Source organism: Giraffa tippelskirchi, chromosome 2 (genome assembly GCF_054371585.1).
Source record: "Giraffa tippelskirchi isolate mGirTip1 chromosome 2, T2T-mGirTip1v1.2.pri, whole genome shotgun sequence".
Lineage (NCBI taxonomy): Eukaryota > Metazoa > Chordata > Mammalia > Artiodactyla > Giraffidae > Giraffa > Giraffa tippelskirchi.
Genome location: NC_137276.1, coordinates 128024999 through 128043950, shown reverse-complemented (window position 1 = coordinate 128043950; position 18952 = coordinate 128024999). Strand labels below are relative to the sequence as shown.

The following is an 18952-nucleotide window of genomic DNA, read 5'->3' as shown; positions in this document are numbered from 1 at the left end:
TTTGATGGGGTTCGCGTCATCTTTATTCCTGTTACTATTAAACTATCCAGGATAGTCGTTCCTTCTTCCTTTTTGATGAATATGTATCTCTCTCGACTATACCAGCTTGGAAAAGAGCTTGCCTCTGCTCCTACGTACGGCAATCAAGGGGCGGTGAGAATGATGACTCTCATGGCTCTCTGTAGCGCTGAGCGAAAATCCCCCTTTCCTGCCCCATTTTATCCACCCAGTGAAGAAACCGGATTGATTTTACACTAAATCAATAAAGGAACAGATACTTTGTAAAATGACATAGAATAGAATAATCTCCTTCCCTAAAACGGACTCTTGTTCTTCATTTTGCTGCATTTTCACCCTTGAAGTTCATTTAGGGAACATTTTGGGAAGGAAGGAAAGCGTGGTCACGCGGTGCGAAACCCACCTGAGTTAATTGTTACAAAACACTCAGTCCCAGGTCGCCGACCCTCCCCCGGAGTCGGTGGCAGTCTGGAAGCAGGATAAGAGCCGCGAAGCGGGGAGGGGGCGGCGGGGAGGGTGGATCCCCCGCCTCCCACTTCAGTTTAGCTCTTTGGCCCAAACAGAGTCTTCGTTCGTTAAATTTATGAAAAGGTAGCAGCTAGGATCGTATTTAGGAAAAGCCGGGTTCTAGCCGTTTGTAGGATACCAAGGAGCCCCTCCCTCCCTCATCCGGCCCCTCTCCCAGAAGAAACGTCACCTACTTAAGCCCGGAGGCTCTGCCTATTTGGGGGTAGATAGGGACCGTGAAGACCCGGGACAGGACCTTCTCTTCCCTTCTCACTCGGGCTCTTGGGATAAGGGACACCCTTCGACAAAATTGAGGGTTTCCCGTGTGTTCCCTGGAGCCCCCTTGGGGGCGGAGGACGCGCAGAGGAGACCCTCCCTGCGACAAAGCCCCGCGCCCTCGGGTGGTGCTCCTGACGCCAGCACCCGGCCCTCTCCCAGGTTGAGCTCGCACTCAAAGCTGTTGCTCTGCGTAGACGTGGGTGATAATGTTTATCTTTTAGCCTTCAAAGACCACTGAACAGGACTTGGGCCGTATTCAGCGCTCAGGCCTTGCGGGTCTTCTACTTGACAAGCGTCCCCAGTTTTCACAATAAACATCTGCTTGGGGGCGGGGTGAGCTTTGAAGCCGCCGCGCCGCCTGCCTGGGCTGGTGGCCTCCGGCGAGCTCCCGTCGGCTCCGGAGTCCAGGGTCCAAACGGGCAGGCTCCACGCTCCAACCCTAATCCAGCCACCGACGCGGGCTCGGACGCTTCCTCCCGAGGCACCCCGAGGGAGGTCGGAGGTCACGGGAGAACTTGAGGCCACGGGTTGGCCGTCCCGTCCGGGGTCTGGCCGATCCCTACAGCTGAGCTCCGGGAGCCTGAGGTCAAAGGAGACGCTGCGTCCGGGCCCAGGCCGGCGGGGCGCCCGGCACCAGCGAAGGAGCGCAGCGGCGGGGCCTAAGTTGGCTGGAACGTTTCGGGCCGCCGGCGCCGGGTGGACTGGGTGCCGAGCCCGCGGGATCGGGTCCTCGAGGGAGCGCGGCTGGCCGAGGAGCCCGCGGACGCAGCCCCAGTGGGCGAGAAAAAGCAAGGTCAAAGTTTCTCGGCCCCGTCGGCGGTGCCCGAGCCTGGCGCGGCCTGTGGGACCTGCGTCAGGGGCGCCGGCGGCGTCCTCCCGCTCCTCCCGCGTCGGCTCTCCAGAGACTCAGCGGGGACCGAGGCCGCTTTCCCTTTCCCGTCGGTGTCGGTCCCTCGGGGGTCCAGCCTCCCACTGGGGCTCGCGCAGAGCCCGCTTTGCGGAGCGCCGCGGACCAAACGCCTGGATGTGTGAACCCCGTGTTCCCAACCCCCTGTTTCCAGGCCACTCTGAGAAGGAGACCGAAGAAAGCTTCGCTATCAAGCCTGCCCAACGTGTGTCGTTTTGGTCCAAACTCAGTAATAATCGTAATAAATAATTAAAATTTCCCACAATTGTCCCCCAGATCTGAAGGATGTGCAAAGACTTCCCAAGCTATAAAATCCCTGATTAAGGAAAACTGAGTTAAAAGAGCTTATTCAAAACATCATAGTGTTAAAGACCCTATAATACAGGAGGCCCAGTGAGATCCGAGGCCTTAGCTTGAAGTTGAACTGATAAATATCTATTTTGAGTTTTTCCCCAGATTCATAACTTTTTAGATCCTCAGATGGTAATACTTTAGCATAATACAATACTCAAATTTCGGAACTATTTTGATTTCTGAAAAATGCCTTTTTGGCTTCAGTGACATGGGATCCTGTTATTTTTTTCACAAATCAGTTTACATCATAAATTGCAAACATTTGCAATCAGATCTCAAGATTGTTTATCTTATGTAACCTCAAGCGCTTGACTATGTTAAACACCAGCACAGAAAGTCTGTGAAATCAGTTTAATGTGTGTGAGGGAATTAAAGGATCACTCGTTTTCATCACATAAACAAAGCATTTAAGATTGTTTTGATTGTCAGTCTCCCAATTTTTAAACAGTCTTACAATTGACTATTAATTTTAGAGTCATTCTGTGCAAATATAATTACTAAAGTTATATCCTGCTTTAATTAAATGTTTCTGGACAGAAGAAAATGGTATTATTATTCTACATTGGGAAATGGGTGATTGTTTTTAATGTTATATTATTTTTAAATCATTTTAGTTCAAATGTAAATAAAGTCTGCTAATTCCAAGGGAGGGAAAAGGCCTGCAATGGTTTCTTAACATGCTGTTAGAACAGTTAGTCAAAGTGCATTAAAGGAATGTCACAAACCCAGAAATAATAAATATGTCATTCTAATGAGAGTGTTAACTTATGGATAATTTATTCAAGGTAGTTTTTACATTTCACATGAAATCTCTTATTATGACCTGCCTGAGTACTGTGATGCTTGTTTTTCAAAATCTAATTTATATAGGGTTGAGGTATACATAATTCATAACTCCTGTTGATATATGTATACACACCCCGAATTTTAAACCTTTACAATATGTTTGCATGTTTACTAGCATGTTTTCAGGACATCTGGAATAAAAATTTAAGAAGTGTTCAACATTACGCGGAAAGCATGTGTGAAGAAAAAGTAGTTGAAAATTAACAGTTAAAAAGGATTAGATAAATTTCAAGCTAAGACACAGAGTGAACACTGAAATATTTCAGACAGGGGACATTCTTGAATAAGAAATATGAAAATCTCCAAGAAAGACTTACAGATGTGAGCTTATTTAACACTTCTGATACCTAGGTAATCCTTTCATGTCTCTAATTCATAAAACAAAAAATCCTCAAGTCTTGAGGTATTTTGTTTTGGGTATTTTATGTGTCAGTCAAACTAACCATTGCATATGCCTTCAGTACAGGAAAATTTAGTATAGTACGTGGAGTTCTATTGGCATGAGGAAAGGTTTTAGAATATAACCAAATAAATCACATAGGGAGGAGTAAACACACTTTTCTCCCCCTTATTGAACAACGGATCACATGTCTTGACTAAAGATCTTTGTGGATTCTTATTCAGGCAGAACAGTGCAGAACAAGTTAAGGGCACAGACATGGAGTCAGACTTCCTGTATTCGAAACTCACTGCTGCCATTTACTATTCCTGTGATTTAGAATTAGTTCATCTCTGTGTTTCCCCGTTTTCCCATCTGTAAAATGGAGATAAAAGCAGCCTCTATTGTGTAGGGATGCTTGGAGGACTAAATAAGTTAGTATTTGTAAAGAACAGTGCCTTCCACTTGTATGTACTAGCACTGTATAATACTTATTTTAACACACAATGGATATCACTCCACTATTTCTTTATAAGGCTACGCATTTCCAAGGAAGGCTCAGTTTCCAAAAACAGGGCAACAGGCCCCATATGCGCTGTATGGCCATTCAGATGCATTTAATGTGTCTGAACACCTTCAAGCAAGTGCATTTAGCACACGCTCCCTAGCACTAAGGCCAATAGGCATGAGTCCTTGTAATAAAAACCTTCAGGAAAGAAAACAACAAAGTATGCAAAACAAGAAATAAATACTTTTCTGTTGTGGGTGTGATTCCAGCTAATTGCATAGCCTCTGTGATCCTCATCTGGAAGATGTAGCAAATGTCACAGTGCACTTAGGGGTTGACTCATAAGAGCAATTTAGAGATTGCACAATGCCATCTACATGACAGATAGTATTGCTACTCTGCCATGTGAAGCTAATAAGGTGAGATATCAGGCATGGCACTACCCTCAAGGGGCTTACCATCTTGGGGGAGATAGTTCAAAAATACATATGGTAGTGCTAGGAAGCATGTACCAAATGTGCTTGCTTAAAGGCATTCAGACACATTATATGCATCTGAATGGCCATACAACACATATGAAGCCTGTTGCCTTGCTTTTGGAAACTGAACCTATCTTGGAAATGTGTAGCCTTATTAAAGAAATGGTGGAGCAACACCCAGAGGTTAAGAAACACACTTTGTTAGAATTAAATGCATACTGTATGTTGCCGGAGTTTGTGTTCCCCAGGACCATGTGCGTTTTCTTTGCTGACCATGTTTGTAGAGCATTAGCTGTGAAATGCTAAAAGACGTGAAGGCTGTTGACCAATGATCTTTAAGAGCAGTTTGAAAACACATATAATGCAAAAAAGGAAGTGTTTAATTACTATTGTAAGGACCTGTAAAATGAACAACTGAGCCCTAATTACAGATACAGTGAAGAGGGACTACTTTTCAGTGGCTACATTTAGATTTATAACTAAGACTTGGTTCATATTTTATATGATATCTATTAAAAACTCAGAGAACTTATTACACATCTTAATTTGAGAATCAGTGTGATGTCACAGTATATGACTAATAATCTTCTTTTAATATTAGCACTTTTATTTTATTTTTTAATTAATTAATTAATTGGCTGCTCTGGGTCTTAGTTGTGGCATGTGAGATCTAGTCCCCTGAGCAAGGATCAAACCTGGGCCCTGTGCATTGGAAATGCAGAGTCTTAACCACTGGATCACACTTAGCACTTTAATTTTTAATAATCAGTAAAGATTTTGCTAGAAAGAAAAATATTTGCCACTAGTAGGTTGAGTATATGACTAATTTTTAGAGGGAGATTTTTCTGAGTTCAAATCTGAACTTTATCACTTATTAACTGGATGTGAAGTCTTAGGTAATTTCTTAGCTTCCTAGACGTCGTGTCCTTTTAGTGTCCTGTAACCCACACTTTGTAGGTTGTTGTGGGGATCAAATAAGATAAGATGTGCGAAGTGCCTGGAGTACAGCAAGTTGCCACAAATGTACTTCTCTTCACTTTTATTTTATTATTTGTTGTTCAAATTATTGTCACATACAGAAGATATTAAATTTACTTGTCTGTGTGATTAGAGACTGTTTTCTAAAACAGAAAATAGTAGGAGATGGTGTACATATTTATTTCAAATCCTCAATATGAATATTGATTGTGTGTGTGTATGTTGTGTGGCCTGGAATTTGGAATAAAACTTTCTTCAAATCTTGCAAAGCCTTTTCTACATAGAATTTTTGAGGGACTATGACTTCAGAGAGACATCTTTGTATAGAATGGAGAGGCTTCTCTCTTTCTCCCTGATAACTCAAGGCATTCTTCATGTAGAGGTTACCCAGAGCCCCTGACCTTCAGACCTCTGTATTCCGGAACATCAGCATACAGATCGAGACCTGGCATTAACTCTCTAGTCACTTTGATGTTAGATTGATTCTCCTTCCGTTTGCTTATTTATTGAATACATTTTTTATGTTTCCATGCTAAGGAAGAAGAAAATAAACTACCCTTTAAAAAACGATTTAAAGAATCTATCAACCTATCCAAATTTTCAGTACCCAGGCTACCTTGTGTTTTGTATTACATTTACTGGCATTAGTGGTTTAAAACGTAATCACCTATCTTGTAGGCAATATATTTATGTACTGAAATTCTCACCTGTCAGCAGTTGTGTGTGTGTGTGTGTGTTTTAAGGCTTATATAGTTTCCATTAAAACTTAATCTCACCTGATACTCATTTAAAAGGATCCAGTACCCTCCCTAAGGGAGCTTTAAGTTCTAGTGCATGCGTGCTCAGTCTCTTCAGTCATGTCCAACTCTTCGGGACTCTAAAGATTCTAGACCGCCAGGCTGCTCTGTCCATGGGATTCTCCAGATAAGAATACTGGAATGGGTGCTGTGCCCTTCTCCGGGGGATCTTCCCACCCAGGGACTGAACCTACATCTCTTATGTCTCCTGCATTGGTAGGTGGGTATTTTTACCCCTAGCAACACCTGGGAAGCCCTTAGTACTAGACCTACTTCCAAAACATTTTAGAAAGGTGAAATTAGGTTAAAAAAAAAAAAGCCATCAAAGGAAAGTTTGGAAAGAAAGGCTGGTCCTCCAGTTTGCCTTGGGAACAATAAGGAGGTGTGCTAAAATAAAGATACTTTCAAAGATATTCACCTTCTAATCCCTGTAACTTGCAAATATGTTAGCTAATGTGGCAAAGGGAAGTTAGATAGTGGAATTAAGGTTGCTAATCAACTGATCACAAAAATACAGAGATTATTCTGGACTACTCAGATGGGCCCACTGTATTAAAAGGGTCTTTGAAAGTGGAAGAGAGAGGCCAAAGACAAGCTTTAGAGAGAGGTGCAACTAACTGGAGCCTATCATACAGAGTGAAGTAAGCCAGAAAGAAAAACACCAATACAGTATACTAACACATATATAAGGTATTTAGTTAATCAGTAAAGATAACCCTGTATGTGAGACATCAAAAGAGACACAGATAAATAAAACAGTATTATGGACTCTATGGGAGAGGGTGAGGGCGGGATGATATGGGAGAATCGCATTGAAGCATGTAAATATCATATGTGAAATGAATCGCCGGTCCAGGTTTGACGCATGACACAGGGTGCTTGGGGCTGGTGCACCGGGATGACCGGGAGGGATGGGATGGGGAGGCAGGTGGGAGGGGGGTTCTGGAAGGGGAAAACATGTACACCCATGGCGGATTCATGTCAATGTATGGCAAAACAAATACAATATTGTAAAGTTAAAAAATAGATAAATAAACTAATAAAAAAAAATAAAGGAGAAGAACAAAAAAAAGTAAAGAAACCCTCAAAAAAAAAAAAAAAAAAAGAATGGTCAGAGAGATGCCATATTGTTGACTTTGAAGATGGAGGAGCCAGTGAATGTGGGTGGCCTCTAGAAGCTGGAAAAGGCAAGGCAGGGAATTTGCCCCAGGGCCTCCAGAATGAATGCTGCCCTGCCAACACCTTGAATTTAGCCCAGTAAAACCTGTGATAGATTTCTAATCTATACAACTGTGAGATAATTTGTGTTATTTTAAGCCATACATAGGTGGAAATATGTTACAGAAATAGGAAGTTAATACAGGAAGTTTTTAAGTAGTTTTTATGTATAAGAGGCTCTGGTCAGTTTTTAATGCTGGAGGGCCTTTTGAGTCAATTTGGTATCAAGAGTGCCCCTAAAACTCCAGGCTGGGAAGCTTCACTCAACTTGAGAGTATGATCTTACTTAGGCATTCATATCTCCATATGCCATTCAGCAGAGTCCCCAATAAATCTCTTTTGCTGTAAAAAATAAAGAAATAAAATAGAAATATTTCTTTCTATAAAGGAAATCTACAAAATTATGTGCATTAGTTTAGGAAAAGTAAGCCAGCGGTTAAAATTCTTATCTTGTTTTATTATCCTTGTTCTCACTGTTCTTACTTCTTCCTTGCCATCTTCTGCTTATTATTTACTTTTTAAAAAGCATTTAATGTAAGGGAAAGGACTGCTAGTTTCAAACCCTGAAGTTCTTTGCTAATGCACTGAAAGTAGACAGCCAGAGCAATTTGAGCCTGTCTGTCAAGTTGGTCAAGGTGGAGAGTAATGTGGTCTGGGGTTCCCTGAGCCCATTGCACCTTTGACCTTTTCTGTTGAGACTATTGATCTAGGTTAATAGTTAGCACCAGTTGTGCTGTTGGAGTTGTGGACCTGTGTTTGTGTGTGTGTGTGTGATTCCTCATTGAGTACAAATGAGGCTCTGGCTAACTCAGAGGGTAATTGGTCCTTTTATAGTTTTCCAAGATCAAGGTGAGGAATTAGATGGGTCCTGACAGGCAGGGGGAAGATTCATTTCTGGAATGTTTGCAGTTGTATCAGCAACAGAGCAGCGGGTCTGGTCACAGAGCTGATTCTGTCTTTCACGCTGGGAACTCTGCTCACCAGAGGGCTATCCACGGAGTCAGGTGGGTTAGGGATTGCTGGATAACAGTATAATTCCCAAGGTTAGTGAACCAGTGAGGTGGGTTTAGCTCTGTCCTACCTACTCTATCCCCACCCTCTGTCTCTACCACCCTCAAAATTATCATCCCACTAACTGGTCAGTGGGCTGAATACATGAAGAAGCTTGGTTATGCTCTCTGACTGAGTGAAATGTAGGCTACAGAACAGATGAGAACATTCTCCCAAATACTCCCAATGCCTACAACTTTCTCCTTAACAGCTCTTTACTACTCAGGGGAGTTTTCTTTTTCTTCCTATTCTATGAGAAGCACTCATGTTCCATCTTGAGCAACTTCCCACCTCTTTCAGCTCATCCTTCTTCTGTCCTCTTCACCTCTTCCAAGCTACTCTCTCCAGAAGTCTAGTTGTTCATAACTCATTCACTCACTCAACAGATATTTATTAAACTCCTACCATGTACTTTGGATTCTTTTCCCCTTTCTGCTTTAACCTGTCAGATTGTTCTTTTCTGCTTTCTCCTGGGAGTCTGACATTGTTGGAGGCAGTGGTGCTTAAAAGAAAGGAAAGGGTATGGTTGACATGGGATGGGGATGGTAGGCAGGCAATTTTAAGTGCAAAAAGACTAAAGAAAAGAAGATGAGTACATGGGCTAACTTAGGAGACTCTCACTCACTAAACCCTATAATGTCCAAATATTATATGCTGCAACAGAGCCTTAATAAAGAATAATCCCAGGAATGATTTGGGATGCTTCTGTTTGCTTCACAGAACATATGTGTTTGTCACATCTCAGTCACAACTTTTTAAAATGTAGAACTAAATCATTCCTTAAACATTCTTTTAGATCTTAAAGAGAGTTCATGTACCAATTTATGAATCTATTCTCACACTGATGGACATTTGGATTATTTCCAGGCTTATGTAAAAGGTACGAATAGCAATGAGGCTGAGTGTCCTCACCAAAAACTGGAGAGAAAAGAATCTAGGACTGCACCCTGGAGTGCTCCATCATTAAAAAGTTGGGGTAGAGAATGGAAATCTCCTTGGTGAAAAGAGACCAAGAAAGAACTACCTACAAGGTAGTAAGAAAACCAAGAGAGTACCACGTCCTGGAAGCCAAGTAAGAAAAGTGCACTGACCATTGAGAAAAGAGAACTGATCACTGAGAACCGACCATGGTACAGACCTTTGGTGACCTTGATAAGGCACTTTGGATGGAGTGGTGGAGGTCAAAGCCTGATGAGAGTGGAATGCGGAAACCGTCTAACTGCTACCTGAGATCCTCGTCTCACTTCAAATACAGCCATCCTATCACAACCCCTAATTATCTTCCTAAATTCACAGGTCAGGTCTTGTGACTCCCTAGCTTATTTTTCTTCTGCCTGAAGAATTAAGTTCCAACTGTTCAGTATGACATTTAGTCTTTACTTTTTTACTGTTATTTTCCCGGCATCTTCTTCGGAGGCTGCTCCACCACCTACCCTGAGCTCCCATTGGAGCTACCACCAGTTTCCTAATTTCATGCTGCTATCAAACACGTGTTGCTGTTGGAATGCCCTTCCCCAAACCCCTTTGTGCTCTCACAGAATTCTAAGCAGGTATCTATCAAAGTTTCGTTATTGTTGTTGTTTAGTCGCTATGTCCTGTCTAATGTAATTACTTATGTGATTGTCTCCTCCAACCAGTATGTGAGTGCCTGGAGGGCAAGGATCATTACTTAGTTTTTCTATCCTCTCCAGAGTCAAAGAGTAGGGACAAACATAGAGCAGATTTTCATTAAGTGTTGGTGGAATAAATAAGCCTGTGAAAAAATATATGTATGGTATATTATTTTAGATAATTTTAGTGGAAACAAATCTTAGTTCTCTGAGGGTGGTTTTAATTTTTAGAACTAGCCAAAGGCTGTTTGGCATTAAGTCTGATGAAGAAGCTGGGAAATATAAGTTTTTATTACAAATGAAGTGTAGGAAAAAATTAAGCATGGCTGTTTTGTGATGACACATTTTGTTATATGGCTCATAAAGGGCACTAAAATTTACTGGCACTGATTTCTTAAGGCAATTTCACAGATGAATTTCCAAAAACATTTTGAACAGTGACAAGTATTCCTGGACTAAGTACTTGGTTTTCAGAATGACTATTTTGAAGGAAAAGATATACTTGAATCTGTAAGTTCTGATGTCTGTGTTAAAAAAAAAAATCAGTATCATTCTTTTTTAGTCACATCTTATTTTCTGGAGTGAATTTTTATAAGCTAAATTTCATATTCTCTCCTGTGTGTGTAACTCTTTCCTTTGTAACTATTATTTTCAGTTCTTTCTTTTGTAGGCATCATCTTTCAATGCAGCAGCATTTGAAACTTCTATTAAAAGTGTTTATTTGAAAAAAATTATTCATAATACCATTAACTAAGACCAGATTTAACACCAATTCCAGTGGCTGATCTCTACCCCAAATGGATATATGGCCATTTGTTATGATCTTTTGTTTACTGATTTTTAAGCAGTTTTCAATCTGTGTGACACTGATCAGATCCAAGCCAATTTGGACTAATTTCTCGAGTCACTTTTCATGAAGCAGTGCATCAAACGCTTTACCAAGTTCAAATGTGTAACATCTGCTCTCCTTTCCCTGATAATTTTACAGTCCTCTCAAGAAGTCAACTACTTTATCAACTACAGAATGTATTTTATAAGTCTCCATTATTTTTGCCCATGATTCTGTCACCTTTTAGAATTTCGTTTCTCAACTTATTTGCAAGTCTTGGTAAAATACTTATTAGTTAGGCATCTGATACAATTATTCTTCTGGGGCAACACGTTGTGACTCTAGGTTCACTTGGATTAGATCTATATATAATCTTTTCAGTTATTATGATTTAAAAGATGCATGCAATAAAATCTGTGCTAGTTATTTTTGTTCATATCCTGACAGAGATGTTACTCAGACTTGCTGATTGGTATATGTTTTGAGGTTTGAAGTATTCACTTACCTGCTCTTTGTCATTAGCTAGACTTTTTTCTAGATGCATTTTATGATTCTCCATCTTTACCATATGTTAAATGGATATTCTGCTTGCAACAGTATGCCTTACAGAGCAGTAAAATGTCTGTGCATATACAGTAAGTTGACTCATGCAGCCTTTGGATACAAATTGAAGTTTTTGATGCTTCTGTCATCTCATTGATATAGGTGAGCTGTGCTCAATAACATTTGCTTTCAAGGGCTTGGGGGTAATTACTGTGTACATACACTGAGAAAAGTTTGCTTTATAATTAATTTTTCAAACAAATTCAAGAATATTCCATGTAAATAATGCATTTTTTATGAGTTAGGCCCCGGGTCACTGTGTTTACTGATAGAATTCAGTTAATTGAATAAATATGAAGACCCTGTATTTAGAGTACCCCTGTACAGGTTAAAATGTAGTGCTACAGATGTTTTATTAACTTTTACAGATAAGTTACTGAATTAGCAAGTTGTATAAGAATATAATAAACATATTTGATAGAGTCACATAAATTGAAACATTGGTTAGGATTTATCAAGGATCACTTGAGCATTAATTAACTGACAACTAGAACACCATTTTTGACATCCTGAAATTTCCTTTGGTTAATCTTATATACATTATAGATTAGTCTGTTTCTCCTTCTTTATATAAAATATTTAGCTTTTGAAGTGTTTTGACATATGGTAAACTCCAATAAGAAGGCAGATTTTTTTTCAGTTTTGAGAAATGTAAATATATCATTCTGCAAGAAATTCCAAAATGTTGGCTATGGGACAATGGAAACCACATGTAGTTTTTTCTCCAAATCTCAATATACAAGTAACTGCTTTCAACACATCTTTTCTGTCTCCAGTTTAATATTAACTACTTGATTAAATGTTAAACAGAGCAAAGGCCATTTTTGTCAGGTGTCACTAATATTCATACTGTTTCCAAAGGATGACAATCTTTTAAGTATTTACCACACTTTTGTGATTCTATGATAATTAACTGGTATTGGAAATATCAACTCTTTATAATTTGAAATTCTAGAATTGGAGATTCATTGGCTCAATAAAAGCTGTGATGTTTTGTTTTGCTTTTAATTACTAAATGGCGACTTTACATTCTTTCTGTTAGATCCATAATTTTTAATATCAATTTTGGAAATAAATAGTGCTTTTCTAAAATCAAGGTTAGAATTTTTCACTTTCAATGTTATATTTACAGATATTACACATGTTCTGTTCATTAAATTAACGCAAGCCATCAATGACCATAGTATTTGTATTTCTATAAATAAAAGATATCACCAACATTTTAATGGGGGTGGGAGGAATTCACATTTATATAGACCATGCTTTTCTAAGTTTAAATGTTAATTTCACCTGAAAAGCAAATCTGAATCTTGGAGGCTTTTTCTAAGGATAAATGATTTAAAGTTAGTAGGGCATACTCTATAAATGAAAGTGTATGCCTTGGAATCAATGATTCAAAGTCAAGAAATGGTATTATGTCAGAGGTCAAGCAGAGAGACTCAGAGAGTAAACATATTTAGGATTCGCTTTCTTTGTATAAATATTTAAAATGATGCATCAATATCTACAAATGAAGAAAACTGCATTATTCTTTGTGTATAAGTAAAATCAGAAGACTTCATTTTGCTTTCATAAAAATATAGCAACTCTGTTTCACAAGATGCCAATCATACACATGAGTTTTTTTAAGTCAATTTTCTGCAGAGTTCCAAGTTTTTCAGTTTATTTGAATACATTTTTTGTTGCCTGTTGTTATTTACAGATATTCATATGTTTAAAATATTTTTCTATTTCTGCTAAATTTATGAATTATTTACATAAACATGGGAATGCTATTAAATCAATACATTCCTTATAACATATGACTTTTCTATTTCTGAGATTTTAGAGTTTTCCCTCATTAATTAAGAGCTAAAGCACATTAAAAGATGTATTATACAAGCATTGTAAACAGATGTGTTCATATGAAAAGGCTAAATATGAGATAAGAGCTTTTTGGTTTTTAAAAATAGAAAACAAGTGAGAATTTGTGTCACAAAAATGTTGTATCTTTATAATATAAAACATGAGCAATATCGAGATAAAATAATATCTACGTTTATGAATATTTTTAAACATCAGAAGATTCTTTCTAGGCCCTGGATAAGCAAGGACTCTGTTCTAATTACTTCACCAGGCAAATTCATCCACTGTTGGATTATTCTCAAACGATATATTTTTTTAGGATTCAGACTAAATATATCATTTTTTTATGTTTATTATTGTTTATATCAATACTCTCATAAAATGTGAGTAACTTGTTTTCCTTTTCATTTCTTATTGCTCTAACTATTCATTCATGGAGCAGGGAGGGAGGATAGGATTGTGGTACAAAATAAGGATGGTATTTTTGTGTTTTGACAGAGCAATCTGGAACTTTTTGCCTTCGTGCTTTTCAAAGTATAGGTTTTTGTCAAGATGTCAGCTCTAGTCACATCGATGAAGAAAGCAGCTTGTAAGTGACTGAAATTTTACTCTTACTACTTTGTAAGATGTATGTTTGCTGCAAAAGGTTAGATGATACCTGTGTTAGAAGACTCAAGGTGTTGATAAAATCTAAGAAATACACTTTCAAATAGTATATACAAAATGAAAAAGGAATACACTTCAGACTTCCTTGTACCTTTAAAAATAGACTCACATATGTTATTATTGCTTACTAATTGTCATACTGATCTTCACATCGTCAATTTGTTTAATATCTTGTAAAACATCTAGTTATTTGGTTTTAAACTGATAACTTTGAGAATAATGATTCTTTCTTGTCCTAGTTATCTGAATTGAACTAGTTGAAATAAAGGGAAACAAAATCTCTTTTCTTCTCTGTAGAATTTTATTTTCTGTTTTTATGTCTAAGTGGTTGTTGTAAATACAAAAAACTCTGTTTTCTGCAGTATCCTCAGAGAGTAGGGACAGGAAAAATAAAGGAAGATTCTCCTTCTTCTTATGTACCCCCTTTAACTTAAAAATAATTAATCTTTAAGTTAAAGTATAACTGGAGCAAAATTTCTTATTTCTTAATTTGGAATTTAGGAGCCCCTGTGGCAGGGGAGAGGTACAAGGGGTACAAGATACTGGTACAAGAATGGAAGAGACAAAGGGCAGAGGGTGATACATAAAATATTTAGAAAATGATGGGAAACATTTGTAAAGTGAACCTGCAGATATCTTGCTCAAAAAGGACAGGCTGTGGTGCCATGCATGTTCATATATTTAGTAAATAATGTTTGTTACTTCTGCTTGTTGATTTCAAGTTCTTCTCTGTGGTATGTGGCACTAAAGTGGAGTAAATTTATAAAGTCAAAGTGTTTGGTTTTTTTTTTCATTTTAATCAAGTCTCTAGGGTTAAGCTGTGTAAATTAGTGCCCAGTTACCTATTTTGTATGCCTGTGGTATTTTCATGTTCTACTAATATGGTGATGAAGCAAAATATTGATTAGATTGTTTTAAATCTCTAAAAGAATTGAATCTCTTTCTGATAGTCTTATACTGTAAAGCAAGTTTTAAAACTGAAAATATTGAAATTAATTTTCCTCAGATATTTACAGATATTATCTTTCATCTAAATGCACTTGAGATGACTATAGTCTATTCAGTTCTAGAAAACTTTGTTGTTGTTGTTCAGTTGCTAAGTCACGTCTGACTCCTTGCGACCCCTGTGGACTGTAGCCCACCAGGATCCTCTGTCCATGGGATTTCCCAAGCAAGAATATAGGAGTGGTTTGCCATTTCCCTTCTCCAGGGGATCTTCCCAGACCAGGGATGGAACCCATGTCCCCTGCATTGGCAGGCAGATTCTTTACCACTCAGTCACCAGCGAACCCCCCTAGAAAGCTTAGGAGTGGTTCTAAAGGTAATTTCTTTGAAGTCTATTTTTCATAATCAATCACTTGATTAGTTGTAAACTTTGAAGTATCTCTTCAGTTGTCAACCTGTTTTTTGTTTTTAAAAGAATAGTTGATTCATAGTATTATGTTCATTTCAGGTGTATAACACAGTGATTTGATAGTTTTATAGATTATGCACCATTCAAAGTTATTATAATATTATTAACTGTATTCCCTGTGCTATACATTATATCCTGTGACTTATTTATTTTATAACATGTACTTATTTCCATTTATAATTGAATTACACTTCTTTCATTGAATGATCAGGATGCAAAATATACACAATGATACAGAAAAAAGTATACATGCACTTATGTCTGTGTAGGTGCATGAAATTCAAATAAATAAATAAATTTCAGTTATTGACCTTGCTCCTTGCTGTATCATGTTCAGGTGAATTAGCAAGGGTGAGACCTCCACAACCAAGGGTGGAATGGGCCTCCATTATTAATCTGCAGAAACAGAAAATGCCACAGAACTGTAGCTGTACCCAGAGGGAGGAGCAGTTCCAGCCACTTACGAGTCAGTGTCTTGAGCTCAGATGACTGCCCTATGGTCCTGACCAAATCACCTTGCTCCTACTCATGTCTTGAAACCTAAGTTTGGGATATTACCATACTTCACAGGAGCGCAGTGGAAAATAAGCAACAGAGCTGATGCATCAGACACCTGACGCACTCTCATTTTCCAGGAGTGTTGCATGACATCCTTTTTTGAAGAGTCCTGCGTATCAGCTCTTTGGATTTTGGTGACCATTTCTAAAACCGCTGAAAGGAGGGGCTGTTATTTATGTGTCTCAGGGAACCCAGACAAGACTTTTCTCTCTTTCTCTCTCTCTCTCTCTTTCCCCCTTCCTCCTTTCTCCCCACACCCTTCCCTTCATATATTTCATTCATAGCTATTTTAAGAGAATTTCATTCTGGTGACATAATTTTGAATAAAATAGTAGGTGACTAGTATAATGTTCTCCTTTGGATACTTGTCAAGAATTATTTTTAATTTTCAAATAGGACTTCAACAGTGTACAGTGTGGCTATATTCAGAATACTAAAATGTCAGGACTGGAAGGGATCTCAGCAATTATGCTGTGTAGTATCTTCTGTTGCTAAGAAATGAAGATTTGCTTTTAAGACATATAGAAGCAGAGTATGTCCAAGAGTTTCTTTGTATAACTATTGTGATTATCCTTCTCCTTATTATAAAAGTAGTACAAGTTCTTTGTAGAAAAACCTACTTATAATCTTATTATCTAGAGAAGCCACTAATAACATTTTACTATATATACCTCTTGTCTCTTTTTTCTATACCTGTATACATACATTTTTACCATATTGGAACCATGTGGTTCATATATGTAGTTTTACAATAAAGATAGCTTTAATAGTTTCTAAAAATAAAACAACTTCCTTGCAAAAAATTCTAACTACCGAAAATAGGAAGAAGTAAAAAAAAAAGCACTTGAAATATTTCTATCCAGAGATAAACACTGGTCAAAATAATAAAATAATAATGAGATATGCTAAGAAGTAGGTAGTTAATAATAAAAATATTCTTCTAGATACTAGTTGATGCATAGACACTCATAGAATACTATGTGTGCATATTTGATGATGGAAAATATACTTTTTTTTACTCATTAACATCATGTGGACATAATTCTATATCAATAAATATAGGTTACTACTATAATTTCTGCTGACTGCATTATATTTTCTTATATAGATGATATCTTATATGATATTTTCTTAAAACATTTATTGATAAACACTTATTACCAATTTTTCTATTATAAACAGTGCTATAATAATTGTTTTTATAACTAAATAATTGTATACATCTTTGATTAGTTTCTTATGCAAATTCCAGAAGTGGTAGTGTTGGATCAAAGGCTGTACTTGATTATACTCCACTCAGCTAGGTCTGAGAAAGTCTGTGTGTATGTGTGTGTTAGATGTTCAGTCATATCCAATGCTTTGTGACCCCACAGACTGTAGCCCACAAGGCTCCTCTGTCCATGGAATTCTCCAGGCAAGAATACTGGAGTGGGTTGCCAGTCCCTTCTCCAATGAGAGTCTATTTCCCAGTAAATCTTACCAACTTTGAAAATTACAGTTTGATATATGTATTTATTTTTAAAAGCTTCTTATTTCTGTTTTATTTTATATTTCTTTACTTTCTAGTGAGGATAAATATTTCCCAAGTTCTTACTGGCTATTTATTATACTTCTGCTGTGAATTGCTTATTTGCGTCATTTGCCAATTTTTAAATGTAGATATTCACCATTATGTATTAAATATGTAATGCCATTGTGTCACATATGTGGCATTTGCTTTAGTAACTTGCATGATATTTTCACTTTTGTACACATTTTGTACGTATTCTTTTTGTGTGTATACAGAAGCTACAAAGTTTCAGTGGTCAGTCATATCAATATTAACTCTTTATCTGTCATCTGCCTTGCAAATAGTTTTTCAACTCTATTATTTATTGTTCATGGTATCTTTTACTATATATGTCTTTAGTTTAAAAATATGTATTTACAAAGTCTACCTTTTATTTTATAGCTTCCAGGTTTCCTGCCTTAGTTGAAAAGGTCCCCTACCACTACCTATTCCTAGAGTCACCTACATGTTCTTACAAGATATGTGTTATTTAAAATTTTATATTTAAGATTTTAATTCATCTGTATTAATCTGTATGTAGTTTAAGTTAAAAGTCTAATTTTGTTTTTTCAGATGTCTAGTCTATTGTGTCAACACCATTTTCATGAATATAAATATCACTTTTTGACTTTTATTTAATTATTTTTGATTCATTAAATTTTTTTTTTTTTTTTGCTGTGCTGTGGGGCGTGTAGGATCTTAGCTCCCTGATCAGGGATCAAACCTATGTCCCCTATAGCGAAAGTGTTAGTCTTAACCTCTGGACCACCAGGCAAGTCTTATAAGTATTGCTTTTATTGTATATTAAATTTTTATATATACTGAGATTAACTTTTAGAGCCTCTGTCCTGTCTTATTGGTCAATTTGTCTACTCCTCCGCCAGTTCAATCTTATGCTATATATAATATAATATAATATTTTGACAAATATTATAGCTGTTTGATTACAATGCCAGAAAGACATTCTCAAACATGCAAGCATTAAGCAAATATAGTACCATTGAGTCCTTGAATAAAAATTTAATAATAAAACTCAGGCAACAGAGAGCTAAGCTCTTAAGTTTATGGGTTAGTTCTGAACTCAGAAGAGAGGTCTAGGTTTGAGATATAGGTTTGGGGTTGGTGATTTACAGATGTAGCCAAAGTCATGGAGTGCACGAGCTTGCTTATAAAGAGAAGACATTATGCAAAGAGAAGGGAGCCTAGGGAAGGCCTGAGGAGCATCCATATTCCATAGTCAACAAGAGCAGGGGGATCCCTGAAAATAGAACTGAAAATGGAGGCTGAAGAAGGAGAAAACTCAGTGTTTCCTGGGAAGTAAGAAAGAGAATGTCTTAAGGAGACAGTAGTTAACCTGTGTTAATCCAGCTAAGAGGTCAAGTTCAGAGGGGACTTGAGTCATACCTACTGGATTTGTTGCAAGAAGGTCCTTTATGATAAGTATGTGAAAAGGTTGCCTGGGGGAAGGATGTAGCCAAAAATCCAGCCCAGAGTGGGTCAAAGGGAAATGAGGGGTGAAGATGTAGTGTTGAGGTTAATTCTCTTGAAATGTTTGCCT

General features: G+C 37.7%; 1 long non-coding RNA gene across 1 annotated transcript in view; it reads left to right on the top strand.

The window, feature by feature from the left end:
* Positions 1-9848: 9848 nt before the first annotated feature.
* LOC145539437 (uncharacterized) overlaps positions 9849-18952 on the top strand; it is a 39025-nt gene continuing 29921 nt past the window's right edge. Inside the window, exons 1-2 of the long non-coding RNA XR_014077797.1 lie at positions 9849-9870; positions 13706-13796. This is a non-coding gene — a long non-coding RNA (uncharacterized LOC145539437). The remainder of the gene's footprint in view (positions 9871-13705; positions 13797-18952) is intronic.